This window comes from Notamacropus eugenii, chromosome 6, assembly GCF_028372415.1.
Source record: "Notamacropus eugenii isolate mMacEug1 chromosome 6, mMacEug1.pri_v2, whole genome shotgun sequence".
Taxonomy (NCBI): domain Eukaryota; kingdom Metazoa; phylum Chordata; class Mammalia; order Diprotodontia; family Macropodidae; genus Notamacropus; species Notamacropus eugenii.
The window spans coordinates 198,848,578-198,871,409 of NC_092877.1; the positions used below are offsets into that span (position 1 = coordinate 198,848,578).

Consider the following 22,832-nt stretch of genomic DNA (forward strand, 5'->3'; position numbering starts at 1 on the left):
TTCCTGCCACCAGCCCCTTGATAATGAATAGGCCTAATGAATGCTAGTAAGTGGTAGGAATCTGTGACCAGCTGCATCAAGGCAGGTAATACGGCTCAGATTTAATTGGGAGCAGGTATTGGAAGGCTGTATTACTTTAATTGGTGAGGGGTTTTCTAAATGGAAAGGACAAAGTATAATGGACAAATTGTGCTGTACAATAGCACTTAAGCTGGGATTGTATGCATTCGTTAATCTGCTGAGGAATGAGGCAATTCTAAACAATTTTCTCAGTGAAACCAACTCCAGAAAGCTTGTCCCTTTTGTTCTCCCTTGGGAAAATGCAAGATTGAAACAGAAAATACCTTTACCGAGGCAATCATTTGCCACGTGTGGAAAGCGGATACAGCTGTAAACTATGAAAAAGGGATCTTTGTAGTACAATAAAGGATGGAAAAAGAGATAAAGCTGGGGATAAGAGTGGGCCTGTCACTGCATCCAAAGGAGGAATAAAGTGATGACATTTACAGTGACAGATGAGACTGTAAAGAGAACTCGGAACAATTTATAGAGGGAAATTTGATATTTAAAAGAAAGGGCCATGATAATTAAAAGTAGCATTACATTAAACTGTTACGCATGTCATTAATGACAGAAGAGAACTGCTGCCTTTTGAAAAGCTAATGGTTCCTATGGATATGTGCTTGAAACTTTGTCTTTTCTATAGTATCTGTGAATGTAGGGGTATATACCTCACAGGATGCATTTATGGATCGGTCAGTCAGTTGGTTGATTTTTAATACTAACAACCATTTACTTGAAATTATCTTCTACAAAAAGCTTCAGATATCAGAATAGCATTTGTCCATGCATGTGACAACAATCTTCTGTGACTCACACATAAAAGCAAAGATCCATGCTATCATGACCTTGGTTTAAAATGAGCCCGAATGATGTCTTCTAGATACATGTTCTTGAAAATCATCTTTGCTTGTTTGCTCATATTTGTATGGTGATAGTAAATATTATGTTTATGTGGTGGCATTTAGGGAAAGAAAATTACTTCCAGATCTGCAGTTCACATATGTGCGTTGAAAAGACTATTTAGCCAATTTTTTAACTGATGTAAGCGTAATGGGTTAAGAGCAATTGTAACTGAGCTATATTAATGGACCTTTTGCTCTTATATATTTCATTACAGGTGGGAAAAGTAGAGGGATTGTATGTCCTTTGGACATTCATGTAGGCCTGGCAGTAAGAGGAGCAAAGCACAAGGAAGCATAGTTTGAAGATTGAACAGGCTTTCCCAGGATCCCCAGGTGGGTTTCATGTATTGCCTAATGTTGAAAATGAGACAGATTCAGCTTTCTACACTGGTTGTAAAGGCCGAATTATCTTTTCTTGGCGATTGTTCCTGGCTAGAACCAAATGCAAAAGCTACAGTTGATTTAGCAAATTCTCTAAGAGGAAAACTCTAGCTTTCGACACATTTGTCTCCCACCTGTTGATAAGCCTAGACTTCATACTGGGGCTCACCAACTACTTTTTAAAGGGACATGAAGCTAATAGTAAGACAGCCCCTTATTGGCTATTATAAAATTTGAAAAGCACAGAATATAATAAACACATCTTATCTGTAGGAAGAAGCACTTTATTCTAAAAGCATAGGATAAAATTAAGGGCTGACAAGCAGTACACAAAGCCCAAAATCTGCTGGACACAAATACTCAGATGCTGAAATAACACCAAAATTTCAGTCCAAACATAAACAACCAGTGGACTCCTTTTTGTTCTTGATTTAAAGAAGATGAAGCTAAGAATGTGAAAGCAAAAATCCGGTAGGATTAGGGTTGAGCCATTAAAAATTTAAGATGCTGAATTTTCTGAGGATTGGGAGAATAAAAATGCAGAGATATAGTTTGATTGCAAATTATTTTTGTTTGTTTTAGAAGTTATGGCAGAATGATGATATGTGGATTCTTTGCAATACTATCTTTCAACACTGATGTCGCTTTCAAATATTTCCCTCACTTGATTTGTTTATTTTTGGGGGGGGTGTAAGGGGAGGGAGAATGGCTATAATATCTACCTGCATGACACACAATCATCATAATAAAGTGGAGGAAATGTGCATTGCTAGATCAGCTAAGATCTTGTAGGAAAATGTTTTTGCCAAAAATATCAAAAATTTTATTGTGCCCTTTCCATTCCCTTAACCACACCCCATCTGAAAACAGAACAAACAAATAAAAATCCAACACATGCTACAGAGAACTTAAAACAGAGAACTTATTAGAGTCTGGGCAAAGAAAAGAGCATTGTAAATTCACGATGTATGGTTCCAAGAAAAGGTCATTTCCACTGGATCTAGAGAGACAGCTCTTGGATACTGGTTGTTGGGAAAAGCAGATAATGTCACCAAACAGCCTTTGATGGACTCATCTGTCTCTCTGTGTCTGTGTCTCTCTGACTCTCTCTCCTACTACTTCACTACCCACAGCCTAAAACATAGTCACAAATGAGTCGCAGATAAAATGAAGTTTCTTGTTGGTGATTGTGAAGAATGAAACCCCAGTGGATTGAACCATGGTTCGGCATTCTGTGTCCTTGTTTTCAATTCTTGCATGTGACACTAGCTGTGTGACCTTGGGCAAGTCACACTTTCTTGGACCTCAGTATCTTAATTTGTAAAATGAGGGTTTGGCTCCAAGGTTCCTTCTAGTCTTAAAGACCTAGAATGCAAGAGTGATATAGGCTATATAGGTTATAGTCTTATAATTTGTGTACTGAATTATACCTTCTCTTGTAAGCCTATATTACTTAAAATGTCTGTAACCACTTCTTAAGATGGACAAAAAATAGTGCAAATACGTGATCCTTTGGAGAGTAAGGTTAGGGAAGAAAGAACACAAGATGTCTTGTTCTGTAAATTCATGGATTCACTGGTGGGGAAACTCCTTTTCCCAATACTGATCTACAATTCCTCTGTAACTTAAAGTTTTAAGGAACTACCTCAACATATATTGAGAAATAGCATGATTTCCCCATTATCAGACAGCCAGTAGATATCAGATGTGGCTTGATCCCAGGTGTGCTAAACTACAAGTCTGACTTACTGTCCTCTATCCTCTCAATGCTTCTCTTTATATATAAAAAATAAATCTAGGAGATATCTTTTAAATCCCAAATCTTAAAAATATGATTGCAAAGTTGGAATTGCTTCATTAAGTAATAGTAATTGAGGACTCAGCTTTAACCCATGTGTCCATTTAGTCTCAACAGTGGTGGAATTCCATGGATAAGATGGGAATTCATGACTGGGATAAAAGCCTAGGGACAAGGAAGGGTCAAGTTCAGAAGAAATTGCTAAAACTTGCAAGGTTTGAGCTAAACATTATCCAGAATTCCATTCTTTTCCAGTAGCATTCTAGAATCACGTGTTTCAATAACTTACAGACTATGTCAGTAGAAACGGAGACCAGAATAGGATTCCCACATGAGCTTTGAAAATATTAATGATATTACTGGATTTAAAAACAGCCAGGCGAACTCTTTTGGATAGACAGAAGTAAAAGATTCATTTAGAGGAATTCAATATTATGTTGAAAATGATAAACTCCTACTACTTAATCCACGGTACATCTGATGCTGTAGAAAGTACTACTAAAAGTGTTATAATTGAATTCAAATTATTTCCCCACTATTTTCAGGAACTAGGATTCAGGAAAGGGGTGAAAATCCATCTATAAGTTCAGAAAGATAGTCATATTTATTGTGTGGTAAGTAAAAGCTAAATGGATAAAAAAAATAGGAATTTCACATGTATTTTTTTATTTTACTATTTTTATAAAATTTTATATTCAAATGAAGCTTAAAAAATTTAACCACCTTGGTCATTTTAAGCATTGAAAATGATTTAAAAATGGTTAAAACAATAGGCTTACATTGTGGTCTTATATATTTCTTCACTGGTACACTTTTCATCTCTGGTTATATAAACAAAATTTAAAAAAACACAATCCATTCTCCTATATTGGATGCCTTTGTGATGTTCTGAAAGGAATTTGTGCTGCTGGTTACATTTCAAAGTTATTCAACTAAATCTCAGATGTATACAAATTTGGTACATTTTGCAGGATGTAATTAATCAATGAAAGGGAGAAATCTTCCCAAGGGAAACGCCCTTCAGCTACTCAGAGTAGACAATGAAACATGAGGAAAGAAAAGAAAAGGCGAAAAAAAGATGAAAGCCTTTCATGGTGAAAACACTTTTAGAAAATAGAGCGATTAGTACACATATAAAGCTCTCTAGCAGCCAAGCCTCAGTAGGGTCAAAGACCTGGGGAATATTAATATGTTGGGTTGTAACCTGGGCTGGGTAAGAGGTGTAGATGGATCCATAAATAAAGAAGCTTTAGCCCTATACACTTGTAACGTTATGTACTCTACTAGTATATAGATCCCCAAATTCCCTTATTTTCTTTTCCACCCAAGATATATAGAAGGCTCTCACAGAGATTGTCTCAGAACCTGTAACCACTTGCAACTGAAATGATTCTAAATGCATATGTCTGAATTCATTTGAGAACAGAGAAACTGTTATTTTGCTTTAGTTTCAGAAATAAAGAGTCTAAGAGTTGAAAAGGAAGAGTAGCCAAGTGTCTTTGCTTCATTTTTTTCTTTTCTACTGATCATATTTTAACCTTTACTATCTTAAGAATACTGTTCTCTAGGAAAGTTATACTATTAGATAAAATCATCATCATCATCACAGTGCTAATTATAATAATAAATGTCAAGAACCTAATTTCAGTCTTGAAAACGAATCATTCTTTAGGGACATGGGATTTACATAGAAAAGTTTAACTTTTCTAAGAATGTTCCAAAATTTTAGGAACATAAATCAAGAATTAAAAAGAGTGTTAGTCATCCAGTGCAACCCCCTCATTTTATAAGTGAGTTAAGCAGAGCTCAGAGAGATTATATGCCTTGTCAAAGATCACAAAGATTCTAGGTGGAAGATTCAGGATTTGAATTTAGGTATTTTGACTTCAAATGAGACTTTTCCTACTGTATTAGGGGTCCTTAATGTTTATTGTATAACAGAGACCTTAGGTAGTGTGGTGAAGCTTATGGACCCCATCTCAGAATAACATTTCAAATGTATATGATAAAATACACAGGATCATACATGAAATTAACCTTATATTGTTATGTAAATATTTTTTTAATTCATAGATGCTAGGTTAAGAATGCCTTCTCTATACCATATTGACAATAAACCAAGTAAATGCTTTTATCCTCCAATGTCTCAATTTCTTTCTCTGTCCCTCTCTGTCTCTGTGTCTCTCTCCTCTCTGTCTGTCTCTGTCTCTTTGTCCCTTTGTTTCTGTCTCTCTTTCATCTGTTTCTCTATCTGTCTCCATCTCTCTGTCTCTCTCTTTATCTCTGACTCTGTGTGTGTATCCCTCTCTCTCTCCCTCCTGCTTCTTCCCTCCCTCCACATATACACACATACCTCACTTATTTCCCTTGTGTTACATTTAACTGTTGTATCAAAATTATTTTTCTCCTCAAACCCACTTTGCTTCCAAACTTTCCCACTACCTAGGGAGACTGTATTCTCTTAGTCCCCTAGATTCTAAACCTCTGAGTGATCCTGGACTCTTCAGCTTCCTTTCGATCTCCCCTCTCATCACTCCCACAGGCAACCAATTGACAAAGAATGTTGATTTCACCCATAACATTTCTTGTTTGTTCCTCCTTGACTCTTCTCAAATGCCACCACACTATTTCAGGTCCCATCATGACTTTCCTAGGGAAAAGCATTAGCATCTTAGAATCACATTTGTTCCAATAACCTACTGACTATGTCAATTTTTCTGGGTTGGGCATGAAAAGCCAGGCCTTGGATAGTTTTAGGTATAATGTTATAATAAAGGGGATGCTTATAGATCATTCAACAGTTAATAAAAGAAGATTTATTTAGTCATTATAGAAAAATATTCAGTGATGATATGCATTGGTGACATTTTCAGTTGATTCAGCTGAATGAAGCTTCCCTGCCTGAATTGTCTGTAGTGGTTGGTAGTGCCTGGAATTACTCTTGCCTGTTTTGTACTCAGGTGTACAGGCAGGGGTGTCAAGAGCTTGAGTCCGTAGCACCCGGATTCAAATAAATCTCAAGGATGTTAAATTAGCCTAATTTGCATGGGGATAGGATTAGAGTTTTGCTCTATCTGGCTTTAATGAGGCCATTTCCTTCTCATTGTTTATTACATATTCTTGCAGAAGCTGTAACTTCAGGAAGAGAGTTTTTGCTAGGAGAACATGGGATGCCGCTTAGCATTCAGGAAAGAACACAGAACTAAGAATTCAGAAGATCTGGGTTGGAATTCTTCCTCTGACACTGTTATCACAGGTAAATCACTTTTCTTATGTAAGCTTCAGTTCCTGTATCTATAAAATATAGATCATAATACCTATAGTATCTACCTCAAGGGATTGTTTTAAGGATCAAATAAAATTTTATTTGTATGATGCTTTTTAAAGTTTAAGCTCTACATAAATATCAATGATTATTATTCTTTTGATAATAGTATATCAACATCTATATTCTTTTAGAAATTCAAATCATAAATTGTAATAATTAGTTATATAACCAAAGGGGTTGCACTGGATGCAACCCCTTCACTTTAAAGTGAGTTAAGTGGAACTTAGGGAGATTATATGCCTCAGCAAAAGTCACAAAGAATATAAGCAGCAGAGTCATAATTTAAATTTAGACATTTTGACCCCAAATACTGGAGGGATACAATGTTTAAAGAGGATCTGTAGAAACAGTTCTCATCTCCCTGATCAGTCTAAAATCAAGCCTCTTTCCTCGATACTTTTATAGAATTCATTACTTGGAATGCCCTCTATTCTTCCAAAATCTACCCCTGCTCTCAATAGAGCAGTGGACAATTTTTTTCTTGTCAATCTATTCTGACATTGAATCTGCTGGCTGTTTCTCCTTTTGGGGAACCAACTCAAAATATCTGTGATCTCCTGCTGAGTAAAATCCTCACTCACCTCCCCAAAGACTGTGTGACCTTGATTCTCCTGTTGTGCTTCTGCCTGAGAAGCCACCCACATATCCTTTCCATTGTTACTTTTTTTGCTTCTTTTTGTGAGCTAAACTAACAATAGTTTTTTCTTCTACCACCTGAGACTTTCTAGCTTGCTCTTCTAAAGGAAAGTTGGAATGCTGCAGCATAAGAAGCTTCTCATACAAACCATCCAACTCAGTTTCCATCTGAACTTTCTCTCCCAGCAGCTTGTTTCTGCTTTTACATATAAGGAGATGACTTAAAGGCCCAGACTTTCCTACATACCCTCATCATTTCTTTCCCTAGTTCTATTGGTATTCTCTGCAAACATCTTTCTAAGTCTCTGGCTTCTCTCTTTGCTAGCCTTGATTCCCAGTTTTTATGGAGCCCTGTTCTTTTAGCCCATTTTCTTGCTAGGGCAGAATAAGGCAAATTATTCCATGCTAGGATATGCATTTCACTCTCTAAAGCCTTCCTGCCTCCAAATAAAGATCTGATATTTCACAGTCCCATTCCCATCACCATTTGTATCACCAGTGTGATATTCCCACTAACTACAGCAGTCATGAATATCCCAGTGCAATTCTGAATCACAAAATACAAGAGACTCTCCACCTGGAAAACAGAACTAAAATATTTATTCCGACACTAGAAAGCCAAATTCATTATAGTACCATAATAACAATGCAGAGAACAACACCATCCCAAGCCTTCCCCCTGCTAAGCTTCCCACAAACCAACTCCATTACACAAATCATAAGCAGGTTCCCTTAAACAAAATCACAAACAAGCTCTTTCACTCACACCAGCCAACTGCCTGCTTGACTGCATCCTTCCTACCTCTGACTACACTCTGACAGATTTCCTCTCACCTCTGCTCTAGCTCTGCCTCTTTCTGTTGCACACTTTCAGCAAACTCCTCCCAACACAGGTTCCCTGTGACTCAGACTCATGTGGCTCAGGTTTCCATGTGACCCAGGAAGGTCACATGGGCCTATTAATGAATGGGAAAGATCTTCCCATTTAAATTATCATTACACCTTGTTTTAAAGACCTCTGAAAATGAAATGTTTTATATCATGCAATAGAGCCCATTTTAGCTTTAGAGATTCCTCAGAGATCAAAAACTTTTCTTTATGTGAATCCTCAAATCAAATTTCTATAACTCCCAAACATTCCTAATTCTGTCCTCTGGAACCAAGATGTCTACTCAATCTTCCAAATGGTAGATTGTAAAAAAAAAATAGATACAACTGTCCTGGCATTATTAAGTGACTTCTTCTGCTGTTTCTACATTCTTAGTCGCTTCAATTCATCCTGAAATGCAGTTTTGAGTGCCCTCATCATCTTATTCCTCATTCTCTCTCTCTCTCCCTCTTCCTCTCACTCTCTCTCTCTCTCTCTCTCTCTCTCTCTCTCTCTCTCTCTCTCTCTCTCTCTGTATATGTATATATATATATACATATATATATATATATATATATATATATGCTTATTCAATTATTTTTGTAAAATAGAGAACCTATAAAGGAATATATTTTTTCATGTTTGATCTCACCAGGGAACAGAGTAGTCAGACTATTGCTATTCTCATTCTAGAAATGCTTCTCTTCATGTAATTGAAGAATACTTTAGGTCTTTTAGGTGCCATGTCACACTGATAACTCATGCTTAGTCCACTAAATTCCTAGGTTTTTTTTCATAAATTGTTGCCCAATCATATTACCTTTAAAGTGATGATTGATTTTTTTAACCCAAGCTTCATATTTAATATTTGTTTCTATTACATGCCAAATCCTTATATTCAACTCTTTATTCTCTTTATTTTTTTCATGAATGAAGTTTACATTTTGTCAATATAACTTTTCTTTTTACCAGGCAGTTGACAAAATTCCTTTATTTTCATGGAATGGACAGGACTTAAAAGGAAGTCTTCTGAGTTCAAGGTAGGTGGTTCAATGGATACAGCACTAGATCTGGAGTCAAAAAGGCATGAGTTCAAATCTGGCCTCACTTATTAACTATGTAACTGTGTGTAAGTTACTTAACCTTGTTTTCCTCAGTTTCCTCATCTGTAAAATCAGTCAGAGAAGAAAATAGGAAAACATTATAGTATATTTGCCAAGAAAATCCCAAAATGAAGTCACAAAGAGTCAGGCATGACTAAACAACTGAATAACAGTAAAATTCTTTCCACTACACCATGATATCTACCTCACGATATTTTTTTTATTATGTAATGCAGTTCCATGAAGGTACCTGCCAATAAATATATCATCTGACCAAACATGACTACAAATCAATCACTAGACATTTCCTACATTCTTCTTCATGTGCTTGGCAATATGAGTGAGAAAAGATACTGTTCCCTCCCTTCAAGGGTAGTCTAGCTGGAGACAAGACTAGCTCATATGAAACAACAAGAAAATACAAACCAGAATATGATGTTATAAATGAAGTGGTGCCATTTATGTTCTGTGTGAGTTTAGAGGGAAATATGATTCATGAGAGTAGTCAGGAAGGGCTTCGTGGAGGAAGTAGGCTTTGAACTAGAACTTGATAGGGTAGTATATCAATAAACAAGAGGAGAGTGAAGGACGTTCTATGTGAAGGGAATAATATGAGCATACCAGGTTCATGGAATGATAAACCTGTGCTGACTAGAGCTAAAAATGCTTGTTGATGTGCACAAGGAATCTCACATGAGCAAATCTCCTTGGAATAATGATCATTTCAGTACAATATATCTAGGTATATGTGAAGAGGGAATAGGGGGGCAGTATAACTGAGGGGAAAGCTTCTTGGTCCAAGTTTCTTCATATTAAACAGGGAAAAGAAGCAAATGATTGTGTATCAATTGTTGATCTCTTAGAAGTAGAATATGGATGAGAAAATTATACTCTTAGAGGCCACACAATTGCCCCATCAGGATTTGGCAGAGGTATTGTCCAGATCATTGCCATGTAAGCTTTCTGTGTAGCTACAATGGTGGGCCGTCTTGTGTGCGGAATAGATTGGAAAGCAAGAGACCTGTGTCTTCTAGAATGAAAGTAAAACAAAGAGGAAGTGTCCCAATGAGGTATCTCATGGAGAAAATTCATGTAATTTAACATAGCTGTGTTCATTATTTTTCTACATTATATCTGTCTAGATATATTCCAGACAATAAAAGGTCATTGTAAATCATATGTATTAATATGGTTTATTTATAATTAATATAAAATTACACATAATATATAATTAAATATATTTAATTAAATTATACTAATTGTTATATATAATATAATCATTACTGAATGGTAGTAAGGTTTTTTATTCATTCAATCAACAAGCATTAATTAGGTATCTATAGTATACAAGGAACTGTACATTGGTACAAAATATCTCCCCCAAATTTCTGTAAAATACACCCCTACCAATATTCTCATAGTCCAGGGAAAATCTGGAGCAAACTTAGAGCACATGTGACAAAGAAGTAATTCAGAGTTCCTAGAAATTCTTTTTTTTGTTGAAATTGTTGAGATATACTATCCCCCCTCCAGGTACGGTATGGATTTCTGACTGAGCTCTTAGTTGAATCAGGAATTCGTGTTGAGGTTGTCTTTGGATCCCATTATAGACAACACAGTCAGCTGTTTTGAGGGGTGTTACTGTGATACTGATGGGAAGATGAAAAGTCTTCTGGATCTCTCAAATTTAGAATGAGCCCTCTTTCCAGTTCATTTCTTCTTAGGGGTTTAGTCAGAACACTCTCTCCTCTCTACTTGCTTAAATCTCCCTAATTCTGAAACAATTTCTGCTTTTGTACAAGTCCCACAGAACATTCCCAAGCTTTATTCAATTAATGGGAACACTCTTCCTGTGCAGGGTTTTTCCACTTGATCAAGGACTTTTTCTGACCTTAACCTAAAGCCTGTAATTGGCTGGTAAATGTGTTCCCTCTAGTTAAGATATCAGAGTATAGAATTCTATCATTCTAAATGGCATGTAATGATTTAATAAATTTATGCAATCATCATTCACCTGTACACTGTAAAATTAGAGTGTTAATCTACATAACCTAAAAAGTTCCTTTCAGGTCTAAATCTATGATCTGGTATTGGGAATGAGCCGTGTAAACCTAAATGATGACTAATCAAAATCTTAAATGATTAGTGAAAAACTCTTGTATTTTATCTTTCATAGATCAACTAAATTGCCTGTTCTTTATATGCTGTATATGCTTTGGATTTGAGACAGAAAATATAATCTGTGTGTAGCACAAGCTAACACATCATAGAACCACAGATTTATAATTGAAGTGGATTTTATAGGCAATCTAATCTAACAAAGCATAGAGAAATTAAATGATTTTCCCAGAGTCACAGAGTTAATAAATGTTTGAGGTAAGATTTGAACCAATATTTCCTGTCTTCACAGCTTGTTTTATTTCTATTCCAGTAGTATGACTCCCCAGCAATACTTTCCTCCCCATCTATGGACTTATTGACATATAAAAATAAGTTATTTAGAATGATCTTTTAACTAAGTAAATCACTCTTTTGTCTCTTTCTTTGTGTCTTTCTGAGACTTGTCAGACACCCTCCGTGATGTGACTTCTCTCCTCATGCACATGGCTGCTAGGGGGGAGCTTGGTTTTTAATTGTCCTCTAAATGCCACAAGCACTGTACATGCGTGACTACTGAGTCATGCTGTCCTTTTATCCTTCTCCAGAGATAATTGGAAATTAGTTTTTGACTTTTATCATTTGCCTGGGTAGAAACTCAAATGGAAGAGTAAACACCTTGAGGAGCAGCAGAGGGGGTGCTAACTGTAGATGACCAAATAATATTATCTAGTGGTTTTTTCCTCTGCATAATTACTGAAGATTCATTTATTTCATATAAAGTTTATGTATACATATATGTGCATATTATATATGCATATAAGCATATATGTGTGTATGTTTTTATATGTACTAACTAATAATAAAATGCTGTTCTTTATCCCTGTATTTTTCAACATGAGTTCCACACAGAGCCCAGGCTAGCACTGGACACTCTTTTCCTTTATTTTTTCATTAGTTTCTTCATCATCATCCTCTTCTCCTCCTTCTCATCCTCCTCCTTCTCTCTCTGTCTCTCCCTGTCTCTCTCTCTGTCTCTCTGTCTCTGTCTCTCTCTGTCTCTGTCTCTCTGCCTGTTTCTGTCTCTCTGTTTGTGTGTCTGTCTGTGTGTCTGTCTGTCTGTGTGTCTGTCTCTGTCTCTCTGTCTGTCTCTGTGTCTCTGTGTTTCTGTGTCTCTGTCTGTCTCTGTCTGTCTCTGTCTCTGTCTCTCTGTCTCTGTCTGTCTCTGTCTCTCTGTCTCTCTCTCTGTCTCTGTCTCTCTCTCTGTCTCTGTCTCTCTCTCTCTCTCTCTCTCTCTCTCTCTCTCTCTCTCTCTCTCTCTCTCTTTCTTTCTCCAGAGGCCCTCAAAGTGCAATTATTTCATCATTATCTCTGAAATGCAGTCATTGTGGCACAGGTACATCTAAAACGCCACAACGAGCTGTCTATATGAACTTACTCCTATGTTTGAGGGTGGGAAGTGGTTAAGGAAACAACAATAATCCTTCCTGACACTTTGGAGGGTTTGGAGATTTCTGTTTTATGTTAGCCTAGAGAATTTTCTGAAGAAGTTATGTTTTTCTTTCTCTTTTTACTGGATTTGGTCTTGTGCTCAGCATAAGCACTGACCTGGTTACAGTGTTACAGATATAGTCCACTAACTTATGTATAGAAACCCTCTGTAAGTCCCCTGTTCTGAGTTCTTTTGACAGTGCTTTCCAATTTGTGCTTTTGAAAAATGCACAGAGGGAATCAGATTGTTAAAGAAAACCTTGTGTTGGAGGGATCTGATAGATTTTCTAGTAAACAAAACAGAACTGAACTTCCAGTAGCATAATGTCCAGGTTTGGTGAAAAACAAATGGAGTTATTTTTTAAATACATTATTTGTGCAGTAAAATATAGTTAATTTTCAGAGAGCTGTTGAGTTAGTTACTAAGGTCTAAGAAAATGAATGTACAAAATTAGTCTATTGAAAGGCAAAATGTTTATTAATTTGCCTCCTTTTCTTCAATGTGATGCCAATTTAACTCATCAGTATGGTTATGATTTAAAGTAGCTGATGTGCATATTGCAAGACTAAAATGTAGCACAAACGTTATTAATGTTTTTTTATTTCTTCACCTCTTCTTACCTTTCATTTTCTTCCTTCTCTCCTTTCTTTTCTACCTCTTCTTTCCTTTCTTTCCTCCTCCCTTCCCTCCTTCTTTCCTTTCCTTTCTTCTCCTTCCTTTTTCATCTCTCTCTCACTTCTTTCCCATTCATCACCTTCCTTTTCCCTTCTTTCCTCCCTCCTTTCTTTCCTCTTCTTCCTTTAAAATTAACTAAAGAGACCTTAACAATTTAAAGGCACTAGCAATTTCAATTTTTATATAGTAGGGAATAATTTACATGTATTCCACTCATTTAGAAAACGTCCTCTTATGTCCATTTGGCTAAATGAAGTTCACACAAAATATAGACAATGCCGTTTATTAACTGTTAGCATATCATTTCTAAATGGAGCTCACTGCAGTCTGAAATGTGCCCTGCAAGGAGCTAATGAGCAAACTCCTGCCTAATATTGACAATTAATCAGGCATAAAAGCATTTAGGATCAGGACCCATTGCCAAGCATAGAAGGCTCCAACAGTCTTCAGTGAAACACGATATGTGAACACATTTGTCTAATTGTATATCAGGTCTTCGGACAAATTCCCACCAAAACACTTAATTATCTGCAGAGGCACTGCACCCATCTTGGAATCTGTTATAAGACTCTTGCTTGATGTAACCGTGTAGAATGCACTGAACTAAGTATTGTTATGCTTTGTTACCAGTGTACCTATTTTAATTGCTCTAGCATCCTGAAGCCAAAGTTGGCTCATTGGATGAAAAAAGCAATCAAAGGAAGCCATCATTATGGCCAAAACAGATTTTCTTTGACTCTTAATATTTAAAAAACAGTAAGCAAAAGGTTTGGAAATAGGGGATTACAAAATGGAAATATAAGAAATGACAATTTTTTTCTGTATTTTGAAATAAGAAATTGCCCATAAATATCAATTAAATATCTTCATTTGTTCCTATCATATATATATATATATATATATATATTATGAAGACAATTTTCAAAATGTTATTCAATAGCTATCAGCATTAACAAAATAAATTGAGTGATACTGTGCCCCAATCCTGATAAACTGCACAAAAATCATATACTTTCACCCTGATATATGCTTCAAATCATATTGTATAATTTTGTTCTTCAAAACAAACAACCAAAAAGTTCCTGATAAACTTTTGGAACTGATATTCAATACTTCTAGATCATTTGTGTTACATCTGGTAAGTAGGCATTTACAAATTTAATTCACCTTCTACCCTCCTTCACTCCACCCCTAAAAATACTTCTTGAGTATTCTTCTACTCTAAGTGAAATCAACATCTCACCAAAACTAAAGCAGAAGAAAAGGGTTGGTACTTGAAGTATTATAGCCAAGGTACACCTTTGATAACCTCCGTTATAATCAAAATGGATGTAATAAATTTTTGGTTATCTATCTTAGTGAGTCATATCTAGGTGTCTTTCCTTGAGACATGCACTTATTATAATGTTGTGTCTTTGACCTTTCTTACAGAAGGTTCTTGTTCCCTTCAGAAAGACAATAAGAGGGCCAGATTTGAGGTTGGATACTCTGTATTTGAAAACTGATTCTACTATTTACCCTCTGTAAGACTTTGGGCCAGTTATTTTATTTGTCTGGACTTTTTTGTCCATATTGGTAAATTATGAGGGTTTTTCCTTTTCTTGTTTTTTACTAAGTGATCATCAATAGCTGAAGCGGACTTTTCCTTCTACCTAAGGGAGAGCTTCAAGAACCCAAGGTCACCAAGGGGACAAAGGAGGCACAGATAGTCCCAAAATTCAAGTGTTAAATATACATGCAAATGGATGGGAACATACATTTGGTGAGAGGATATTAACAAACATAACTGAGGGAAGATGAAATCAGGATTAAATCACGTAGAAAGTAGACAAAAATATCTGTAGAGAAATAGGCATCAAAGGGTAGTTAGTTTTAAAACAATTCAATAGGAAAAAAAACTAGATTTAGGCAAAAGGTACATAGAAAAACATTATTCATTTTAAACAAAGATTCCCCATGTGATACTTTTGCTTGTCAAACTCCTCTAGTTCATTTAAAATATGGCTCAATTTGCACAACTTACTTTATACGTAACTTCTCAGAGCAGAACATTCAATAAAAAAGGAGCACACTAAGAATAGCTAGGTCTCCTCTTAAAGAGAAAATAAGTTTTTTATAAGAAAGGACACTTGAACTCCAAGAAATCGAAAACCAAATGGAACTTTTAACTTCAGTTTTCTATTAGACTCACACAAGGCAGAAGTGATTGATTTAAGCTCCTTTTAAAGGACCTAGCATCTAAAGTCAATATACTTCAACTGGTGGAAAGAAACTAGGGCTATGTTTTTACGTACTTGGAAAAGCCAAACATTCTTGTGCTAATATTTTGTCTGCATTATTGGAATAGCAGTAATAATTGATTTTGGATGAGATTATACATTGTAATCAGAATTTAGATAAATTTCAATGCACAGATCTTTACATAAGCCTGTCTACTGACATAATTGATTAGTATATTATAACCCTGAAGATATAGGCTGATGGATTTTTCATTTTGTGGGGGAAGTTCACATTTACCATCAAAGTAAATTATAGGGTCTGTAATTGAATATTTTTGTTTGTTTGTTTGAATTTTTTTAAAAAATATGCATAGAACGTGAGAAAGGTAATATGTCAAAGTTTTGAAGTCACCGGATCTGGGTCCATGCCTGATCTCTGCCAATTTTTATTTCTGAGACTTTAAGCAATACCACTTACCTCTCTGGGTCTTTTATTTACTCATCATTAAAGGAGTGAGCTGAACTCTAAGAGCTAATACCAATCTAACTCACGGAATCTATGAATTTTAAGGGTCACCTACCTTGACAAGCAGTCATTCAGCTCAGATGGGGGCAGCTAGGTGGCACAGTGAATAGAGCACCATGTATGGTGTCAGGATGACCTGTGTTCAAATCCCGCCTCAGACACTAGCTGTGTGACCCTGGGCAAGTCATTTAACCCTGTTTGCCTCAGTTTCCTCATCTGTAAAAGGAACTGGAGAAGGAAATGGACAACCACTCCAGTGTATTTCTGCCAAGAGACCCCAAATGGGGTCATGAAGAGTCACACATTACTGAAATTAATGAACAAGGAACACAACGTGTCTGAAAGCACACTACTTTTAGACTGATCCAGTATTTAATAATTTATTTAATTATTTTGAGACACAATCAGCCACTCTTGAAAATTCATTAGATCATAGATTTAGAGCTGGAATGGCTATCACAAGTTATTTTTCAGCTTCTTCTGTTTCTGTCCTGTATGACCAAGTAGAAATAATTTAATGCCTCTTCCATGTGACAATTCTACAAATATATGAAGACAGCATTATTAGTTCTCCTGAGTCTTCTCTCTTGCAGGTTAAATGTTCCTACTGCTTTTAACCAACATTCACAAAAGAGACTTTCAATATTTTTACGTTGAGTTGTATCCCTCTGAGCATGCTCCTGTTTCTTAATGTCCTTCTTTAAATGTCATGTCCAGAATTAAACACAATTATATATGCATAACCAAAATAGCATAAAGCAAGAATTACCTCCTCCATCATTCTGGACCACCATATTTCATCATGGTAGTAGCCTAATATTACCAGACTACTCCACTAATGATATCTCTTAAGGTTGACATCAATCACTAATTTGGGGGTATAGTCGTTCAAAAATTTCTGAGTGACATTATCACTTTCACTATTACAATGAGCAGTAACATGCTCAAGATAAAATAATGTATCAACATTTATAATGTTCTTTTAGCAAATTAATCTATTGGAGAAAGGAACAATACCCTGTATCCATATCTGCACATGCTGAAAATATGACTTGCATGAGTTTTTGATTTATGAGGGTAGGGCATAACTTCAAATGAATGAGAGAAAAATTCCTGGTACATTGCAGTATATCTGTTTTTAATATTATAAGAATCCAGTATTGCCTTTGTTCCATAATCCAAAAAAATAATATTTGTATCAAAGTTACCTGATGATATAACTACAGGACACTGCATAATGAAAATGACTTTTTGCATTTTCATCTCTTCTCTGGGGAATTCAGAACTGCTGAATCAAGTAATGGTCTTAAATAGAACCACACATATTCTCCCATTTCAAGCAAATGAAAACCAAAAACATAGTTGTGCTTTGTAGCATGGTATAGCTTACAGAAACTATATCAGAATTTTGCCATCATTCCCTTTAACAAAACATTTCTTCTGCCCCCTTTCACAATGTTGATGATACTCATAGTAATGAAAATAGCATGTTGTTTTTACTGTTGTTATATCACCAAAATTTCTTCATCTACTTCAAGGGATATCAGAGGCTTTATTAATAACATATTGCCACAGCCAACCCTATATTTCCAATGCAAGATCATGTTGTAGGCATTTGTATGCTTAGGTATTAACACTGATTTCTCTGAGTATTTTCTGCAATAAGTAGGAAGGCGTAGTCACAGTTTCAGCTGTCCTAACAGTTTTCAAAAGGAGGGATGATAATTATGATGTACTTTACTCTTTCAGATACCTAATTGAATATACCTTTTGGTAATGTAATATTGCTCTTCATAGGTCTGAGGGATGGATTTTGCATGTGAACAAAACATTTAATTTTTATACTATTTGTATTTTTAACAATATTTAAACAAATTTCCACATTGAAGCAAATAAAAAAAAATACCTGAAGATTTCATATCTTACAATTAACAAAGTATATTTTATAATACTCAGCAAAATGACTATACTGCCATCCCTCCTTAAATATAAAAATGAATGAATAGAGTTGGAGGCTCATTCTCTTTTATGCTGAAAACAATATTTTTATACCTGTTGCCATTAGGAGGATCAAATTCAGAGGCACACAAATTAGATTCGTGGAAATTAATGAAAATACAAATTGTTACTAAGATAGATGTTGAGAATTTCTGCTTTTCAGAAATGTGCTAGTATTAGGAATTTGTTGTTTCATTTGCCTGCATAAAAATATTTATGCTTTATTTTGAGATATTTCTGAGAACAGACTTCAGAGGTAGCTAGGAGGTTCCATGCATAGAATTCTGTGTCTGGAGTTGGGAAGATCTGACATCAAATTTGGCCTCAGTTAACTGGCTGTATGACCCTAGACAAGTCACTTAACCTCTGACTCAGTTTCCTGAGATATATAATTTCAGTAATAATAACACTTAACTCTCAAATTTATTGTGAGAATGGAATGAGATAATATTTGTTTGGGCATGTAGCAAAATGCCCAGGAATACTTAATGCTTAATAAAAATAATTCTTTTTCTTTCTTTCCTTTTCCTTCCTTCCTCCTGCCCTTCCCACACCCCTTCACTCTCTCCAAGGAGAAAAAAAGAAGATAAATGTAGTAAGAAGTTAAAGGAGAATTATCATCCATATCTGAAGGAACACTTTATCTTTGGACTTCAAAGCCTAGAACAAAGATATTTAGCAGGAATTGACACCCAAGGTAAAGTGGATATAGACTGAGTGCATCTTGAGTTAAGCTCACCAATCCAGATGAGCTACATTCCTGAGGACTGACAGAATTGTCAGATATGAATAATGAGACCCTTTCTGTTACCTTTGAAGGACCTTGAAATTGAGGAAAATGTTGGACTTGGGAAGGGTAAATGTCCCAATTTTTTTTTAATGAACAGGACAAATTCTTCCAGCTAGAGACCATTGAATTTGATTTTTATTCATAACAAAATTATCAAAGGCATTCTTCAGGCAATGATTTTTGAGCGTCTCTAAACAAAAATAATGATTGTTAAAACCCAGTATGGAGCCCTCAAGAATAGATCGTGCAAAACTAATCTCACTTTTTTATTCAATAAGGTACCTATATTAAGAATCTACCCCATTACCAACAAAGGTGCTGATGGCAAGTGTTGTTTTTCCTAAGTGAATATACTGAAGGATCATGAGAGACATAAGTCTTTTGAGATGAAGAAGCCCAGGGATTTGTGAACTCCAAGAAGAGGAAAGTAAACAAAGGATTGCATATCCATACCAGCATCAATGGCCACTCTCTGTCAGTGAAGGGTATTGATGCTCTGAACTAAGTACAATCATTAGCAATTAGCCATTTCTAGCTCACTAACAAAGGAAATGAGTGGCCAGAAAAAATTTTTACTATTTTCTTGACTGTCACTGCTACTGAGAGATGGTGAATTTAACACCTCTAAATTGCTTTATTTTCCTCTGCTTTTCATGACCTAGTGAACTGACATCACCTTGCCTTTAAATCTTTGTTTGTTCTCTATAATTATTTAATGAGTTTTCTTTCAATATAAAAAGAAGCTAATTTTCATTGCATTCTGATTTAGTTTTTACCATAACACAATTGACCACACAACTGTGGAAAATATATTGGTCCATACCTATAGATTAAAGCTTGAGACTACACTCATTCTCTGTTTCCCTGTGTCTCTTTGTCTCTATCTTTTTATATATTTTTCTCTTGTCTCTGTTTTTCCATCTCAGTCTCTCCAACTGTTTCCTTTGCTTCTTTGTCATTCTATAGTCTCTTCTTCCATTTTTGTCCCTCTACATCCCTTCAGTCATTCCTTCTTCTTTTCCTTGGTCCTTCCCTCCTCATCTGGTTGACTTACAAGATTTAAATATAATCAATATTGGGAGATCATTAATAAAGTACCCCAAGCATTTTCCTTACTATGGCCATATCAGTGACTGGATTAAGGCATAGGTGGGATTATAAAGAGCAACTCATTATTAACTTAATGATTATTGAAAATGACAATCAAAATTGCCACAGAATTTACACCATCTTTATTGATTATCACAAAGCCTTTGATTCTGTTCTGCACTCATGGCTTAGTCATATACTACAAGAATAGAAAGAAAACTAGACTGTATGATATCCATGTGGAAAACTATTCTCTATTAAATAAATGATCAATTTTATTAATCAATGTATTAATGTCAGTAAATGTTAATGTAAATGTAAAGTATAACATTTTTCAGGGTGATAGTTGACGTTTACTATAAATTTGCCTAGATTTACATCCATCTTAAACACTCCTAAATAGATTTGAGCTTGGATTTCATGTCACTTGTAACTTGTGACTTGTAACAAAACATTGCATTAATCCCTTAATGTACATAAAAGATGTTAAATAATATGGCTCCCATAAAAGCAAATAAAAGAACTACTTGTTGTTGAAATGTTCTCCAATAATACTGAAATAGTATTGGTACTTCATGAGCATGCAATTATTAATGCACATCAAGGAATACTATAAACAGAAATCTTCATGCTTAAATTTGCATGTCAAATTGAATAAATGAATGATGATAATAAACAAATCTTGGTGTTCTCCAGAAAGGACACATTGAGTATAAAGCTGTTGAGAAGAAATTTGGTGCTATTTTATATATATATATATACACACACATATATGTATATACATATATATGTGTACATATATATACATATAAGCATATATGTGTGTATATGCATATACACACATATGTGTGTGTGAATATCTCTTCATCAAATGGAAGAATTATGAAAAATGTTTTCAGATTGCTTGAAAAACAGATTAAAAATTCATAGAAATACTTTTTGAACAAACAGGAATCACTCCCCAAAACTATAAATAAGTTTTCAATAGGTATACAATATTGAGTTTATTGAATATAACCAAAGAGGTTTTCTATAAACAAAATCCATGAAATGCCTAAAATCCAACTATATAGTCAAAATGAGCTCCATGAGCAATATGGATGGGCAGTCAGTGAATAGAATTTTGAAAAAGAAGGATCAGATAAATGACTGAGTCTTATAAATGGTTTCATGCAAATGGAGGAATTTAAGATAGCAATTAAGAATCATGTCTTTGCCAACAGAAATTCCAGAAAGTTTATACTTATAGGGCCTGTATTTATTGATTGATATAGACTATTATGTGAATAATTGGAGAATATGTCTCTCATCACTGCTCTTTGAAAATGTTAGTATTTTTCAAATATCTGGAAGTATATAATAGTTGTATAGAATTATAAACCAAAAATTTGTTATGCATTCTAAACTAATAGATGACAAATTTCCACAGGAAAACATACGCAAAAATAATCTTGAACATTCAACAGATAAACTATTATTTCTTGAGAATGATTTCCTCTAGAACTTTTGTCCACAACCACTCATATATACAATTGAACCACAAGAGATACTATTTTTAGTAATTTGTGCAATGGCATGCTGTTATTGTGTTAAAGAAATGACTAATTAGTTGGTAATTCTTATCCACACTGAAATAAAAATTACTTTATATTTTAATAACATTAAGCCACATATTAATCTAATATTAATCTGAAGCCTCTGTTTAAGGAGGGAGCTCAACTCAAACATCTCTTTATTTCTCACTTGACTGTACTACTTTCAGCTTCTTTGGATTTATCTTCCTTGCCCCAGGTGGGTCATTATTGGGAAAATCTTATTAGCCTGTACTATCACATCAATCTTCATACTTTACATCATCACTATCCTTTGCCTCTCTATTTGGAGGCTGATACCATGAACTTAAAACACTCCATTTAAGAAGCACAGCTCAGACATCTTACTTCTTCACCACCTTGGGACTTTCTTGAATTCAACATATCCTTTTATTCTAAATTCCCTTCCCATTCCTTTCATCTGGAACCACTGATGATCTTGTTAGTTTACTAGGAGTGAGTTGCCTTAAAGACCAAAGACTCTCTATGAGATCAGTTACATATGCCTTGGTCATGCAACAATTCTAAATCTCCTTGAAAAGGGGTACTCATATTAAGCACCAGAAGTAGGGGCTTATTCTCTAAATAAGTAGTCCATACTCAAATTGCACCATTGTCAGAATCGTCCTGCCATCTTTGCACAAAAGTCAATGTTTTTATATTCACAAGAGACTCTACAATCACCCTCAAAACATACCCTTAAAAGTGTCTTGTAGTACTCTGACAGCGATATTTGCCATCTGAAATTTGGCTAACTATAACATATCCTTTAACAAACCTTACATTAAGACATATAAATTGTCAAATAGGTTTTGCAAGTGCACTTACTGATGTAGTGATAATATTTACCACATCATTATTCATAAGCAGGGATGTAATATGAATATTTATTCTTTCTTCCCTTTCTCTTATATAATTAGTTGAGCAAGTGCTTAAATGTAAATGCCCATTGTTACAGTCTGATTGCAACTACAGAATAGCTATCTCACTTGTTGAATTTATTTAATTTAAGGCCCAACAGACTCAGATGGATATTCTCATGTTATTGATTTAGTTTCTTGCTACTAAATTCAGTGTCTATATTATAATATAATCACAGGAAAACAATATGATTCCAAAGTTCTGAGTTTATAAGAGATAAAGTGGTCTTGAAGAAAAGTAATAAAAATAATGAATTTTTAAAAAACCCCTCTGAGTCCTAATTCTTACACATCCAGCTTTTTTAGTTGAGTAAAACCTAAGAAACTTTTTTTCTTCTTTTCCTTCAGCTTTAAA

General features: G+C 35.0%; 1 long non-coding RNA gene across 1 annotated transcript; it reads left to right on the forward strand.

The window, feature by feature from the left end:
- The first annotated feature begins 414 nt into the window (after positions 1-414).
- LOC140511174 (uncharacterized) lies at positions 415-20,501 on the forward strand. The gene is made up of 5 exons (XR_011969457.1): positions 415-523; positions 1,181-1,298; positions 6,271-6,400; positions 8,949-9,016; positions 18,659-20,501. It is a non-coding gene; the product is annotated as an uncharacterized lncRNA (long non-coding RNA).
- Positions 20,502-22,832: the final 2,331 nt, after the last annotated feature.